The 15,591-nt window shown below is 40.5% G+C and overlaps 1 protein-coding gene across 3 annotated transcripts in view; it reads left to right on the top strand.

Moving 5' to 3' along the window:
• MYRIP (myosin VIIA and Rab interacting protein) overlaps positions 1-15,591 on the top strand; it is a 189,312-nt gene that overhangs the window by 100,609 nt on the left and 73,112 nt on the right. Inside the window, exon 1 of one of the 3 annotated variants that reach the window (XM_031553973.1) lies at positions 7,361-7,453. The exons of the other annotated variants lie outside the window; for them this stretch is intronic. The gene's annotated coding sequence lies outside the window, so the exon portion shown is untranslated. Of the gene's footprint in view, positions 1-7,360; positions 7,454-15,591 lie in introns of those variants that run through there. 3 annotated transcript variants of the gene reach the window in all.

Below are 15,591 nucleotides of genomic sequence, written 5' to 3'. Positions count from 1 at the left end.
AAAATCAGGTGTTTAGATTATACTGGGGAGGAAAATCTTACATTTCAGGAGAGGTACAGTTGAATATTAGGAAAAAATTCTACTCAGAAGGAGTGATGATGCAGTGGCACAGGTTGCCCAGGGAGGTGGTGGAGTCATCGAAGGTGTTCAAGAGCCCTGTGGATGTGGCACGGAGGGTCGTAGTCAGTGGGCATAGGGATGGTAGGTTGGTGGTTGGACTATAGACTAATGTGAAGGTCTTTTTCAATCTTAATGATTCTTTGATTTCTGGAGACTATTTTGTCCTTATTTGGATACCTGCTATTTAAAACTTGAACGATTTTCCTACAGCCCTTCCATTTGTCTTCATTGTCAAACATTTTCATGGTAACGTGCGACTTTCTTTCTTTCCCTTTCTCTAACTTTATGTTGAAAAAAGAAAAAAAGATACAGCTCAGATAGACTGCAGTGGTCTTGGGTATTTTTACTGATATTACATTTTATCAGTTAATGTGATAGTTTTAGTCGTTTGCATTAGTGGTGATCTGGTTCTTTTTTACTCTTCAAATATATAAATCCTGAACGCATTATGTTGACGACTACCAGAAGAAAACCATTGGGATTGTTTAAGTGATGGTTTAAGTGGCACACAGAGATATTTCAGTGATGTTTGAGTTGTAGTGGCATGTTGAGAAAAGTTTTGCAAAGTAGCCATTAAAGAGGTGATGACTCATGCGTGTTTGTTACGCATTTCTTGCATATGTGATTTTGTATCAGGTTTCTTATCTGCAGCATATCTGCCTTGCTGTGGGAATAAAAAAAAAATTATCTAGCAGATGAAACACTTCTTTCATTTGCAAAAAGCTGAGAGTAATGTGGTCAGTAAGCCAAAAATTGCCTCAGAGACGCAGCTTACGTTCCTGCATAGGATTCACAGCTTCTGGATTTCTTCTGCCAGAAACAGCCAGTCTTTCCCAGGTGCCCTAGACTGAGAGCTAGGTGCATCTTCGGCAGGTCAGCATCTTTCAGCAGACACTGCCTGCCATTGGCACTAAGGGAGCAGTAGGCTGTTGTCCCTTGGGAGGCAGCGCGAGAGGTGAGTGGGATGCTTGTCAGTTTCACAGAGATCTGTCTCTGGTGGATGACTAAGGGCCTACTCCTGCCTTTGCTTTAGTGAGCATTTAATGAGCAGATTTTGTAGTCTAGAATGTACTTACAACATACCTGCTTTCTCACTGGTGTGACATGCTCATAGGTGTAGCTGTGGGGGACCTGAGGGACAACTAAGTCATAAAATCATAGAATCACCAAGGCTAGAAAAGACTTGGAAGATCAGCCAGTCCAACCATCCACCTACCTCCAATATTTCTCCACTAAGCCATGTCCCTTAGTACCAAATTTAAACACTTCTTGGACACTTCCAAGGATGGTGACCACTATCTCCCTGGGCAGCCTGTGTATAAATAATGTGTATATGTACACATGCACACACATATATATACACAATCAAAAAATCTTTTCATAAATGGTGAGAGCTAACATGGGAGCTTCATATCCGCATTACTTAGTGAAACAATTGCTACCGAATGTTTGTTTATACAGTTGTCAGGCCCTAGGGAGTGATTCTGATGCAATAACTGTATAACATATGAGCACTTTAAATAATATTCAGACATAGTGTCAGACTGTTTCTTCAACTTGCAGGCATGCTTGTTGATAATATTGGGGCCAGTCAATTTAACAGTGTACTGCAAAGAAGGCCTGCCGTTTCAGAAAAGTATAATGAAAAACTTTGAATTCTGAGGCTTCTTTTGACATTGCACCTAAAAGAACAAGGGATTTTCTTAAACACTTTGCGCTGTATTACCAGAAAAACATAGATGGGAACCTCAGCATTGTAAAAATCCCATTTAAAATCATTGTACCATTCATTATGTCTGATACTTCTCTTGTGAACATCTTTTTATACCTGCCTATGATACATGGGCAAAACAGTTCACTTACAGGCAGAACAGAGTATTCTTTGCAGTGTCAAAAACCTACTGGAATTAATATGGTGAAATCTTACACCAGTCATCCAAATTTCTCCCACTCTGCTGGCAGAATGGATTTGTTCCTAGCGTAAGTGCATTTTTGTTTTGTCACAACCTGCTGATCCAACAGAACACTGCGTATCTGCAGATCCTGAAAAAGTATATTGATGTGTAAGCAGGTATGTCTGTTCCTCTGTAGCTCTGCCAGTCAACTCACCATAGCCATGGCAGCTGCTCTGCTTTCTACCATAGGAAGACCAGCATTTGGTACTGTTTCTTCTAGTAAGCCTCTTGCTTTCTTTGGCTGCGCAGCAGTGTTGGCCTGAAAATGGCAAACTGTGGATTCTGCACAATTATATATATTATATATATACTGTATGAAAATTCCCACGCAACTTGAGTACCTGGTGGATCTTAGAACATACAAGAAGGGAAAACAACTTCAATTCTTTTACTTTGCTGCAGACTCACAGTATGAGCTGAAGCTGTTTTGAAAATCCTCCTCTTTTAAACTTTACCACCATACTGAGATTATTTGTAAAAAAAAAATAGGTTTCAGGGAATTACACAACATAATTTTCCCAAGCTTGCTTTTTTTAAACTGTAGTTTGACAACGTTGTGTTGTGCAGTGCTGTTGTGCTGTGAGGAGTACAACAGGAAGCTGGTGTTGCCATAGCCACAGGTTTTAGGAGCTGACAGTTCCCATACCAACACTGTCATCATCATAAAGAAATCAATATTGTAGCGTCTGTCAAGTGCATTATTTTTTAATATAGTAAAGTTCTTGGGGAAAAAAAAATGCCTTTCAGGTGGGGGATATGTGTGTTTTACTTGAAATAAAAGAATATACAGTTGTAACCATCTTTGTAATCATATACTGTAATGTTGATCAAGAGAGTTCTCCTACAGACTGAGCAGTATCTATGTTGAACAAAGTTCAGGAATGAATCTTAGGATTTGACTTCTAGAGGTCAGTCTTAAAGAAATAATACCCAAACAAGAAATGATAATTCAGAATTCTCAGGGTCACCAAATTAATAGGAAGTCCCACATCCCTACTCCCCTCTGTCAAACCACAGACATTGCTCTTTTAAAATCATGTTTCAAAAATACAGAGATTTTATGAGTACTGCTTTTTAGTTAATAGAGCTAATTTCCCTGAAGCCTTACCGAGTCCCTTGCATACGTTCAGGAATCCGAATGTCTTTAATTTTAAAAAGTAAAGTGCAGTTGTGGAACTTGTATTAAAAAACTCAAGTATGAAGTGGAGAGCTACGCAGATAGGAAAATTATTTTTTCCAATAAGGCAAGTGCTTAATCCTCTTGCTGTTTTAAATGAGAGGAGGATTCTCATGAAAGAAGTTGCAATCAGTGATATTATTCTATTATTGTTTTCTAATAGCACGTATGAGCTAATTGGTACTACTTGAATATATGGAAAGACACAGTCCTTCCACAAAATAAAGAGCAGACTATGCACACAATTCTGAAAAGCTTTTATGAGCAGCTTATTTTGTTTAAGAAATGATAATCTATTTTATCCATCGTTATTTTGTATAATTGAACTTCTGACATTCATTTGCGTTTCCTTGTATTATTGAATAGGACTTTATTCCCTGAGAGCTTTGGAAATGTGGATATATATGGAATTATGATTTTTTTTCTCTCTTACTTGCCTTCAAATATATTTTATATTTAAGTATACAAGAAGTAAATAGAGAGAATTCCATGTCAGAGGCATCTGAAGCTGCTAGCTTCTTAATTAAGTCAGTCTAGGAATTTCTAACATTTCAGAAAAACAGATTTTCTTATCTTTATTTTAGCAAGAGGAGAACAAGTGCTAAGGATTAAATAATGTGTTGAAAACTGTCTACTTACCCACTTACTGCTTAAGAAATTTATTATGTTTTCAACACTAATAAACAAAATACTTGTTTCTTACTTGAGTCTACCTTTTTGCCATTTTTGAAGATTGGAGTAATGTTTGCTGTCTTCCAGTCTGGAGGATTAAGGTTTTGCATGCAGTTTCAAGGAGATGTGTGTTTAAAAAAAGATACTTGAAGATTTTCTATGTGACTGTGTTGTGAAAAGTATAGGGTAAAATGTTGATGTAGTCAGAATGAATTGTGCTTGTCTTGAACACAGGTGATATAATTTTTCCTCCTGTTCCACGAGGATAGCACATATGGCTGCTTCTCCTACAGAAGTGCAGTGTCGTATCTTAGGGGTTTTGAAAACCTGCTTTTGGTATACACTGCTGGAAGTCTTGTTTTGTGTCTATAATGCCTGAAGTAGAGCTGGTGCAACCCTTAGAAACAGCAGTGCTGAACTTGTAGAAATCTTCACCGCATCTTATGTTCCAAAAGTAACATTTAGCCTTGTTGCTTGGAGTGGTGTGTGGAGGAAACCAGGATCTTGATCAGTCACTAAAAACAGTCTAGGTTTGGCAGCACCAAGTTCTGCACAAGAGCATTTATCCTGCCAGGTTGAGAGTTCTTACAAACGTGCCTACCATCCTAAATCTCTCCTGTGTAAGGGCAGATGCTTTTTGGATTCCTCATAGCATCAGCCCTTAGCTGCATTCATTGGTTGTACTTCTTGTCTGGGGCTTGCTCTGGAAAATTCATTGATGCTGAAAGCCTTCAAAACTGCAGTCACCCTTGTCCTTAGTGGATGTAGTTGGTAATCAAGACATGCTTTCCAGACCTTGCACCCAGGGGCCTTGCTTTCTTCTCTGAGGAAAAGTTCTTGGTGTTTTTTGTTTGTAAATGTGCCTACGTGGCTTTGATTACAGCAGTTTAGAACAAAGACATTACCATCATGCTTTATTTTTTAAAATGACAACAGCAAAACAGAAATACCCATTTAATGTCATGTCCACCCCAGGAGTTTCAGTCAGTAGAGAGGACAATGGGCTGACAATCAAGGGTCAGCCTCTATTTTTGGTTGTCTGGCTGGCTGGCCTTGGGCTAATCGCTTTCACCACCCCGTGCTGCTGCTCTCCTTCCATCTCTCTGTCTGTCTTTTTCATTTAGATGATTAGCTCCCCTAGGCAAGGGACTCATCTTGTTTGTACAGTTCCCTGGGTTTCATCTGAGGCCTCAGGGTCTCCTGTACTGCAACAATAGTGGTTCATGTTGGTTTTAATGCTTGTCTCTGATACAGAGATCTGAGCAGCCTAATCTTCACAAAGGGATGGACTTTCCTGTCCCTCATGTTACTAACATGCAACAGGGACACATAACTACAAAGCTCTTCCCTTTTTGATGTATCAGACCCACCCTTTTTCTAGTGCTTGTATCAGGACTCGTACGGGTGTTGTTTCTACTCTGTGACGTTGATGCCATGCACACACAAGTATGTGACATGACTTGTGCCAGGTTTCAGGGTAACTCTGACCCTGGCCAGTCTGTCTGCATTGCCTTTTGGAGACTGGAATAGCAAAAGAACTTGGATTTTGTTGGAGACCGAGATCTGCATGAGGTAAGAGAGAGAATATACAGTGTCATCCTTACTGTGTGTTGGTTGGAGCTATGTACTGGGTTTGCATGAAAAAGCAAACCAGGGTGCACACCATTAACCAGCTGCTGGAAAGGTAAGTGGCATCTAAGTGCTATGAGTTAATGATTTTTCTATTTCTGACTTGTTAGAAGTCTTTGCAGTCAGCCCTGAGGGAATGTTCTTTATTTTGAAAGTTTTTCAGCAATTGCATTTGCTTTTTTTGACACAGTTATCCCCAGAGCAGGCACTGATAGTGCTCTGCCATTTGGGCTGACATCCGTGCCTCCCTCTCTCCTCAAATAGAAACCCTTTCCCCTTTCCCATCCAGAAGCATCACAGCTGGACTCTCAGTCGAGCATGTGTTCCTGGATGTTCCTTCCTGGTAAGTTGTCAACACTTTGTGTTTAGAGACAACAACTTGATGTTGTTAAGGGGATTCTTTGCATACTGTGCTGGCAGTCATGATTTTATTATGGATTCTGTTGTGATTTCTCTTAAAGTTTCAGTTTTCTCAGTGGTGGAAATCTGAGGTCTCCCTTTTCTGAAAAACATCTGAATCTTAAAGGTTAGTGTATTGAAACAATAAATAAAAACAACTCAGTTTGCCCTGTTTCTTAAACTTGTTGAGTTTTTTGAGGGGTGGGGATTGACAGTGCTAATTACATAATGTAGGAAAGAAATGATAAACTGCTGCCACCCACTGTCCATGCCATTTCAGTGATGGGGAACACCCACCTTCCGCAGTTGAGGATACTCTCATGGTGGGTCCCTACGTTGTTCCTTGACTAGCAGCAATGCATGCTGCTCCCAAACAGGCTGGCATACCTTCTTCCAAAGCTTGATAGGAGTGTCATGATTTCGGCAAATCCCTGTACAGCATGGGCAAGTATTATAATAGAATGTGTCACGTGGGGCCGGAGGGAAGATTCAGAAGGGGAAGCCAAAAGAACAACTCTTGTGCACAAAGCCTGGGGCTCGGCAGGCCAGTTACACGATGTCTGGAAGAGTCTTGCATGAATCTGATGTTTTTAGTAGACGGACTGTGAAGATTTGTTGGCTGTTTATCCATGCAAAATAGTTTTGCATCTGTACGGTCACTTCAGTTACCATCCAGCTGTAAATAGAGCTGTCCTAAGCACCTGTGAGGGTTAACTTGGTGGTTTGTTGAGCGTCAGAGGAGAGAAAATACAGTGGGAAAATGGCATCTGTAAATTCAGACAAAAAAAGTGGCAAATGAGCCTCAGGGAGGGGTGGTAGAGCAAGATTGACTTGACAGCTCGGTTTCAGGCCAAGGCTGTTATCTCACAATATTGCTGCTTGTCTCAAAATACGCATCACGTTACAAGAGCTACAGCAAAGAGGTGTTGATGTTGCTATTGGAAACTTAATATTTTGCATCTCCTAACAGTGGTTGTTTTATCTAGCTGTCTGCATTAGCTCTCAGAACCTTGGAATCTTTTGTGTGTCTATCCTCAGAAGACCCCTGTGAAAGAGGGACATGCAGCGTGCCTGAGCAGAGGAGAGAAGCAGCCTCTCAAGCATTTTCTTTCCTTGCTTTCCCTCACACCCCCTCCTTCGCTTACACTAGCACTTGAGAAATTCTCTTGTTATTCTACTGCAGGCTGTTCCACCGCGAGTGAGCTGCGTTTGCTGGGGAGAGGAGCGCTGCTGAGAGGAGCTGCATGCACTGCGCCTTCTCTTAGCAGAATCCGCCCAGCCACCTGCATCAAAAGAGTTTAGTGGCCAGGACTGGTAATGGGGGGATTTTTGTCCCCCCTCTCTCTGCCTTCCATCTGAAAACCTTGCAGTTCTTCACTTAATGATGAAGAACACGCATGTTGTGAATAATATTAGTGCGAAGCGGGAAATATACTTTAGGGGTGATTATCTTGAAAGGAACATGGAACAGAGCAGGAGCAGACCACGGTAACTACTCCAGGTAAATCTGCTTATTGCTTTATTTCTTATCATTTGTTCTAAAAATACCCTTTGTCTTGCGTGATATTAAAATGAGATGACTTGATTCCTTGTGTTGTGCATTACTGTCCTTGCAATGCAGTTCTTTCAGTTCATAGCGTTCGTGTATGATTTAATCACAGAGCTGGGAGTGTCTTTTAGTTTTGGAGGCTGAGATGCTGAGAGCATCACAACAATTTTAAGTTTCAGTTTTTTGAAGCTGACACATTTATCTCTGTACAGTATTGTTGTGGATTTAGCTAGGGGGAGCTTTGTTTTCCCTAAACATGTTTTGATTTATCATTACATTTGTAATGATTTTAAAAGATTTTTAAAATAGCTTTATCCCAAAATGCACCCTTTAAAACAAAAATCGGCAACTGAAAGGCATGCATGAGGGAAATCATTCTACTTTTTAAATTTGTGAGCAAACAGAAATGTATACTGAATGTTTATTGGCAGTGCTGAAATCCCAAGCAGTGCACTGTGATGTGGCCACACAGGGGAGTGAACACAATCACAGCAGTAGCTTCCTTGGCCAGATAGATACATCAGGAGTTCCCTAATGCAAAGAGAATTGTTGATGGATGTGGCAATCTGCTTTGATGATCCATGGTATTCTTTGCAACTGAGATAGGACAGCTTCCTTCAGCATTACATATATTTTTTTGTCTTGACAGTGTTTTGACAAAGATTCTGGAGTGCTCCTAGAGATGTTCTCTCTTAATGCCTTTTAAATGTATTCCAGGAAAGCAGCATTAACATTAAACACTGTTTTCTGCTGCTGCAGTCATAACATGGAGTTTACAGGCGTCAACATGAAGTCTTCCCAGATGCATCACAGCATCTGTGTTGTGACGATGGAGCAATGATATGTTATCCCACTAGTGTAGAAGGAATCACAACTTCTAAAGTGAGCTAAAACATCATTACGCTGCATATGCTTAGGCATAGGTACTGGGAGGGTAATTCTCCCTTCTGCGTTTTGCCTTGGCAGCTGCAGCAGCTTCAGAATCTTGAGTATTTATATTTGCTGTAGAATGGATAGGAAAGAAAATAGATAGGGTTGCTCATACAGTCATCTGTTTTAGGTCACTGTGAAACATATTCCTGCTTGTCTGTAATACACAGCTTCATAGTAGTCCCAGTTCAATCTACTTCTTACAAGTATAATCAATTAAAACGCATTCCTGTTACAGACTGTACCTTGAGTCTGTTGGTGCTGAGCTGTTTCTGTGTCTGCTCTCTCTGCTGTGGAGGTGATCTGCCATGCTCACCAGCCTTTCTCTGAGCAGCTCATAGAAGACAGGTCTATATGAATAGCTGGTCATTGTTTGCAGTTCAGGAGACTGCAAGCAGCTCCTGATGTCAGCAGAAAAAATAGCTACAAAGATCTCTTGGTATTAAAGAACATCTAGCCCTGGGATCCCAGCTGTTTTAATAATAAAATTTGTTGGGGTTGTTTTCTGACCCGAGTTCTTCCTCTTCTGCCAGAAGACTAGTGTGAGGGTCTGTGTTACACACACAGGGCAGTCCAGAGGGTGGGATGATTGCTCATCTGTCCATATGAGGGTTAGGCTGCTAAGGGGAGCTGCAGGAAAGGTATGGGGGAGTGAAGTGACCCTTAGCATGCTCTGCCTCTGTGGCTCACACCGTACCTGCCTGGGTTTTAGTCTATCAAAGAAACTAAGCATTAGGAGGTAGCAGCAGGTAGGACTCAAGTGTTGCCTGTGTTGCATTTCTACCAGCATCTCTACAGGTGCAGGGTAGCAGGAGTGCTGGATTTCAGATGCTGAGATTACTTGCACTGACGTGCTCTCTGATGGCTGAACTGTTGGGTAAGCGTTCAGTGCAAGAAAAGACAAAAAGGGAGGCATGGTGGTGTGGGAAGGAGGTTGCTAGGCAAGGATGAAGCAGCATAGTATGGAAAACTAAGGGGTCAGATTGTGTTGCTGATAAGCTACAAGCAGTCACCCTGAAAATGCCTGGGAGCTGTTTGCAGTGGGGGTTGTGGACAGGTGTCTTTGGAGCACAGGCTGCTCCATGCTCCTTTCCACACACTCGCCTCTTTCCCTCCGAGCATCTGTGTGGCTATGCAGTGACTTCCAGGAGCCTCTTTTTTGCATTTGGTCATGTGCAAAGCATGAGGCCCCATGGTCAGGAGCCAGTTCAATCAGCTTCATTTTGCCATGTCGTTCCTTGCTGTCTTCAGAGAAGCATCCTACCTTGCCTCTTGCATAAAGCTCTCCTTGCTGAGCCTTTACTGCTGGGGTACCTTAAGATCTCTGCAGGCTCCTGGGTATAATTTGGATTTATTTCTAAGGAATTCTAGGGAGAAGAGGGACGGACTACACAGCTTTCAATTGCAAGTGCTGACATTTCCACACTGAAATGGATCTGGTTTTCTAGCCCTGGTCCTGCCTTAGCTTTAACAGCAGGAGGTGGAAGGCTGTAAGTAGGTACCTGTTGCTCCCATAGATTACTCATTCTAATTAGTTTTCCCGTGGCAATTTCTGTTCTGCAGTGAATATAATATTATCAAGGGATTAATTAAATTTAATTATTTTTAAATAAATAATAATGATAGTTTTGTGGCATAAGCATTGTTAGGATAAATTTGTTTGAAACCAAAGAAAGAAGAGAAATCTTAAAACTGACACAAAGTTACCCCCATTTTATAATCATACTCATATTTAAAAGACATAATCTTTGGCTACTAGTAAATTAGAAAATGATAGAGATACTTTTTTTTTTGAAGATATTGCATTAAAAGTAATGTTTGAAAACATTGCTACACTCTGGAAAGAAATATCAAAAATATTTCATGTTTTCCTTATGCTCTCACATTCAGTAAAGCATTGAACAACCAAAAATCTCCGGACATAAAATCATAGAAGACCGTGCTGTCATGTTTGCCTTTGTAGAAGTGTAAAGTGGTGGATTATTGTGAAGGACAAACTTTTCTATGCATTTTGATACATTTTCTATTCTAATCTGGGGAAGTTCCAGTATGTTTCTAACTGATAGAATAGTCTTTTCATTATAGAGGGGTTGAACTCGATGATCTCTAGAGGTCCCTTCCAACCCCTACAATTCTGTGATTCTGTGACACGTGTGCAAGTTTTTTAAAAATACAAGAAGGATTTTTTTAATATGTTAGATATTTCCCGTTGACCGTCAATACAACCATCAGGGTATTTTGTTTGTATTCATCAATTCGTTCCTACTTGAACCTCTTTGTATTTATATATGATGGAAAGACATAGAGAACCAGTCATTTTGATGACGTGAAATGTAGAGTAAGTCATCCAACTAGCTAAATACAAAGCCTTATTTCATGCACTATAGCCATTTCCCAGTAGCCGATGAGATGAAAACTTGATAATTAATTTCATTTGTAAGAACAGGATAATAAATTTGAAGAAATGGAGAATAAGCACTTTCCCAGCAATCACTGAAGAATGATGCCAGGAATACAATTAGCTTTGATGCATTGCTCCAGTTAAGTTCGTAAATGGTACAGAACACGAAGGTCTCTTCTACATGAAGATTAGGTGAGATATAACTCACTGATTAGTCACAAACCTGTGTTGATAGTGCCTTGGTGTAATGCAGTAGACAGTTTCACAAAACCAGAAGAGCTGATCGTAAGTGAGTAGTCAAAAACATTTGTGTCGTTTTACGAGCTACTGTTAGAATGAGGCTAATGACAGTCTGAAATGTGCCACTGCAGATGATGTTCCCATTTAAAGCATTATGCGGACACCGTTAGCCCATGGCAAAATTTTCTACCTATTCCAGAAGTGCAGATGTTTACCATTTGCACCATAAACTTCTTGTTGAAGGCTGTATTCCAGCTACAGCACATGGCTAGGTAGATGAAAAGGTAAAAATACATACAAGAATCATGAAAATAGATTCTCATTTGGCAGTCTCAGTGTCCCTGCTGGCATTTCCTTCATTTTGGCAGAAGAAGGAGGCTGAATATTTTTAGGCACTGTTTTTAGTCACTTCGGTCCCTCCAAAAAGCTTTTCTTTAGTGAGTTGGGGGGATTTTGATTTTGTTTTGGATTTTTCAAGTTTAGGGATGAGCAAAAAATAGCAATGAGCTGCTAATTTCCTTTCAACAATGAAAAAGTGAATTCTGTAAGAATTCATGATTTCTCTTGCAAGTATAGCTCAGAAGTATTTGTTTCTGTACAAGGCAACAAGTACCATGTAATTGCATGGCCTCAGTGTCCAGTATACTAAGAAAAGTAATGATCAATTACAGCAAAAATGTGAAATCCATTCAATCTCCAAGACAGACTAAAAAACATCTGTCAAAATATCATACTAATTATCATCAGTCCTGAATTTCTCAGTATTCTCTGACCATGAATTGTATGTAAAAATTTAGCAGTTCAAAAACTAAATGTCTGTCTATCTAATTATAACAATTTGATGATACTTGAGTTGAGATTTTGAATCAAAGAACTCAGCTAGATTAAAATCACAGTTAAAGTAAAACATGGCAAGTATTAGGAAGCGCCTTGATAGGGCTCCTATCAGGCTCTTAAATGGGGTATGTAATTTTGCAACTTTAAACCTGGTCTGGATCCACACAACTCCCTGAGCCCTGGTGTTGTGTTTTGTAAAAGCGGGTCATGGTACTTCCCTACTGCTGCAATGCAGGTTGCACTTCCTTGTTTGGAATTGGAGATAATACTGCCTTTTCATGTCTGATGCTTCCTACAAGTAGTTGAGGTTACTTTGCTGACACTGGCTTCATTAAACTTTGTTAACGGACCCTATCTTGTTCTTAGTGAAGTTCTGATTAGTAATGCCAAGAGGGGCAAATAATATTGCTTCATCCTACTTTAAATGCAACCTATGCTGTCCTCTGGTTTATCAACGCAGCAAATTAAAGTTTTATAAATTGTTTTTAACAAGAACAAAATATTTTGACTGTATTTTGTTAGATTTATCCATTTAATTATAAGAGCTACGTAAATCTAATTACAATTATTGAATACTCCAACTGCTTCTTTGGCCTGTAAAATAATGAATTGTTACTTTCTTGGAGAAGAAAAAATAACTGAGGTTTGTCTTTCTTAAAAAAAAAAAATCCACCTGCTAATTGTGGATTGCATCAAAAGCCTGCTGTCTTGTTAACCCTAAATACCAGGTGAGAATTAAGAAAGTATAATGATTTATGGGGGAAATAAGTGTACTTTTCTATGTTTTGTTGTTGTTTTTTGGTGATATGGTTATTTTTAATGCTTGTAGGCATTTCAGCTTAGAGTATAAGCTCATATGCTGACAAAGATGAGCAAGTGTGATCTGATGAATTACTCTGAATGGCTTTCAGATGTGGTTTTTGGATAAAAAATCTTTTTTCCTAAGCTTGAGAAGAACCAGTATCCCAATGTTGTGTGTTGGCATTCTGTGACTATATGTAGTATTACGTCAGAGGGTAGATAGCTGAAGAGAGAGAAATCTGGGGATTGGGTTTGGGGCTTTTTGGTAATGCTTTGCTAGAGGAAGTTATTGCAAAAATTGTTTTTCCAACAGCTTCCATTTTTGCCGGATGCTTACAGAGGCTGGTGAATTCAGGTAATTCAGGAAAGGATGAGTTTGTTAATTTCCAAAGTGACTTCTGTTCTGCAGAACAATTGATGAGCACATTGGCTTTCTAGTGAGCATAGGTGAACACCCTTTAGAAGTGCCTCCAAATAAATCTAAAGAGATACAGAAATAATTAAAAATGAAGAATGAGGGAAGCCGAAGTGAAGCAAGTGGAACTTAAGGTTGGTCCTAGCACTTTTGTATCAGAACCACTGCTTCAAAAGCACTCGAGTTGTGTCAAGTGCCCCTTGAACAGATCCATGTGGTGCTTTGCTGTCTTGATACAAGTTGTTTGGGCTGCTCAGAAGAAATCTTGACTTGCTATATAGCACTTGTTCTGTTGGGGAGTAAAGATACCTGTCTGTGACTGCGGAACAGATCCAGTGTGGGAAACCTTTAGCAAGTTGATCAAATTTAAAACGTGTGTGGGATCTGGCAAGGTATTTCCATCCACTTTCCTGCCCAGTCTGCAGGAGTTGGCATTCTTCAAATCTGCAGTGTTACAGTTGCTCAGTAACTCAGCCAGGCTTTAAGCGTTACAGAAGCATTAGCTCCAAAGCTGCATCACAAAAGGAAGATTTAAACAGAAGTGGCAATGAACACTGATTCTGTTTCAGATATTAAGTATCGCCTCTGTATCTTTGTATTTTCTAACTCTGATGTAATTAATGTAATTAATGCCCCACCATGAGCCAGAAGGCCAACCACCCCAAGGGTGTGTATAGTTGGGGACAATCCTCTTGCATCCCTCTAGGGAAACCTGACTCTTCTGTTCTCTTTTGTTCTCTGAAGTGCCTGTATACCACTGCATGCAGCATGGGGAATAAACAGGAAGAATTAGAGATCTGTGTGCAGTTGCAGAGCCATGATCTCACTGCAATCACAGAGACATGGTGGGACAGCTGGCATGACAAAGCTGTCATGGATGGCTGTGTACTTTTTAGGAATGACCAGCAAAGTGCAGTTTGTGGAGTTCCATGATCACAGTATCATGATCACAGACACTGATTTTCATGGGGAACTTAAACCACTCTGATATTTGCTGAAAAAAAAACACTGCCAGGCACGTACAGTCCAGGTGCTTCCAGCAGTGCATGGAAGATAACGTTCTGAACAGGTTCTGATACAGCAAGGAAAGTTAAACTGCTGGACACTGTTCCTACAAACTAAGGGCTGGTTGAGAAAGTGAAGGATTGGGGCAGCCTTGGTGCAGCATCTATGAGATAGTGGAGTCCAGGATCTTACATGGAAAAAATAAGGCAATAAGTAGGATTGCAGCCCTGGACTTCAGGAGAGCCAACTTGAACTCTTTAAGGACCTGCTTGGCAGTATTCCTTAGGTCAGAGCACTGAAAGATAATGGGGCCCAAAAGAGTTGGTTGACTTTCAAGCAATGCTTCTTTCAGGCTCAAGATCAGTGTATCTCTAATAGTAAGAAATCAGGCAAAGGTGGCAGGAGACCCACATGGATAAGCAAGGAGCTCATTAAAAAACTCAGATGGGAGAAGAAAGTTTATAAAGGGTGGAAAAAGGATCTGGCCACTTCAGAGAAACATAGAAACATTGTCAGGGCATGCAGGGATGCAACGCAGAAGGCTATGACCCACTTAGAACTTGGTCTGGCAAGGGAGGTCAAGGATAACAAGAAAGGCTTCTTTAAGTATGCCAATAGCAGAAGAAAGACTAGGGAAAATATGAACTGGCTGCTAAATGGGGTGGGTGCCTTGATAATGGAGGCACTGAAGAAGCAGAGGTACTGAACACCTTCTTTGTTTCAGTCCTTTCTGCTAAGACTGCTCCTTTGGGATCCCAGACAGTGGAGATAAGAGAAAGAGGTTGTGGATAGAAAGATTTAACTCTGGTCAAGGAGGATCTGGTCAGAGATCATCTAGACAAACTAGATGCATACGGAGCCACAAGCCTTGATGGGTTGTACTTGTGAGTGCTGAGGAAACAGGCAGAAGTGATTGCCTAGCTGCTCCCTATCATCTTTGAGAGTTGCGTGAGGACTGAAGGAAAGTCAGTGTCACTCCAGTCTTCAAAAAGGGCAAGAAGGAAGAGCTGGGAAATTGCAGGCCAGTCATCCTCACCTCCATTCCTGAGAAGGTGTTGAAGTAGCTTATTCTGGATGTCATCTATAAGCAAGTAGAAGAAAATAAGGTTATCAGGAATAATCAATGTATATTCACCAAGGTGAAATCTAGTAGTCTTGTGTGATGTCATGACCAGTTAGGAAGATGTGGGGAGAGCAGTGGATGTTGTGTACCTGTACTTCACTAAGGCTTTTAACACTGTCTCACATAACAACTTCATATGAAAGATTAGAAAGTATGGGATGGATGGGTGGGCAGTGTAGTGGATTGAGAACTGGATTACTTGCAGAGTTCAGAGGGCTCAGTGGCTCAGAGCCTTGCTGGGGGTCGGCTAATAATGGGTCTAGCCTTGTTCATCATCTTCATAAGTGGCCTGGATTAAGGGATGGAATGCACCCTCAGCAAATTCGCTGAGAGTGGTA

Source organism: Meleagris gallopavo, chromosome 6 (genome assembly GCF_000146605.3).
Source record: "Meleagris gallopavo isolate NT-WF06-2002-E0010 breed Aviagen turkey brand Nicholas breeding stock chromosome 6, Turkey_5.1, whole genome shotgun sequence".
Classification (NCBI taxonomy): Eukaryota; Metazoa; Chordata; class Aves; order Galliformes; family Phasianidae; genus Meleagris; species Meleagris gallopavo.
Note: the sequence above shows the minus strand (reverse complement) of the source record. Positions and strands in the feature narration are given on the sequence as shown.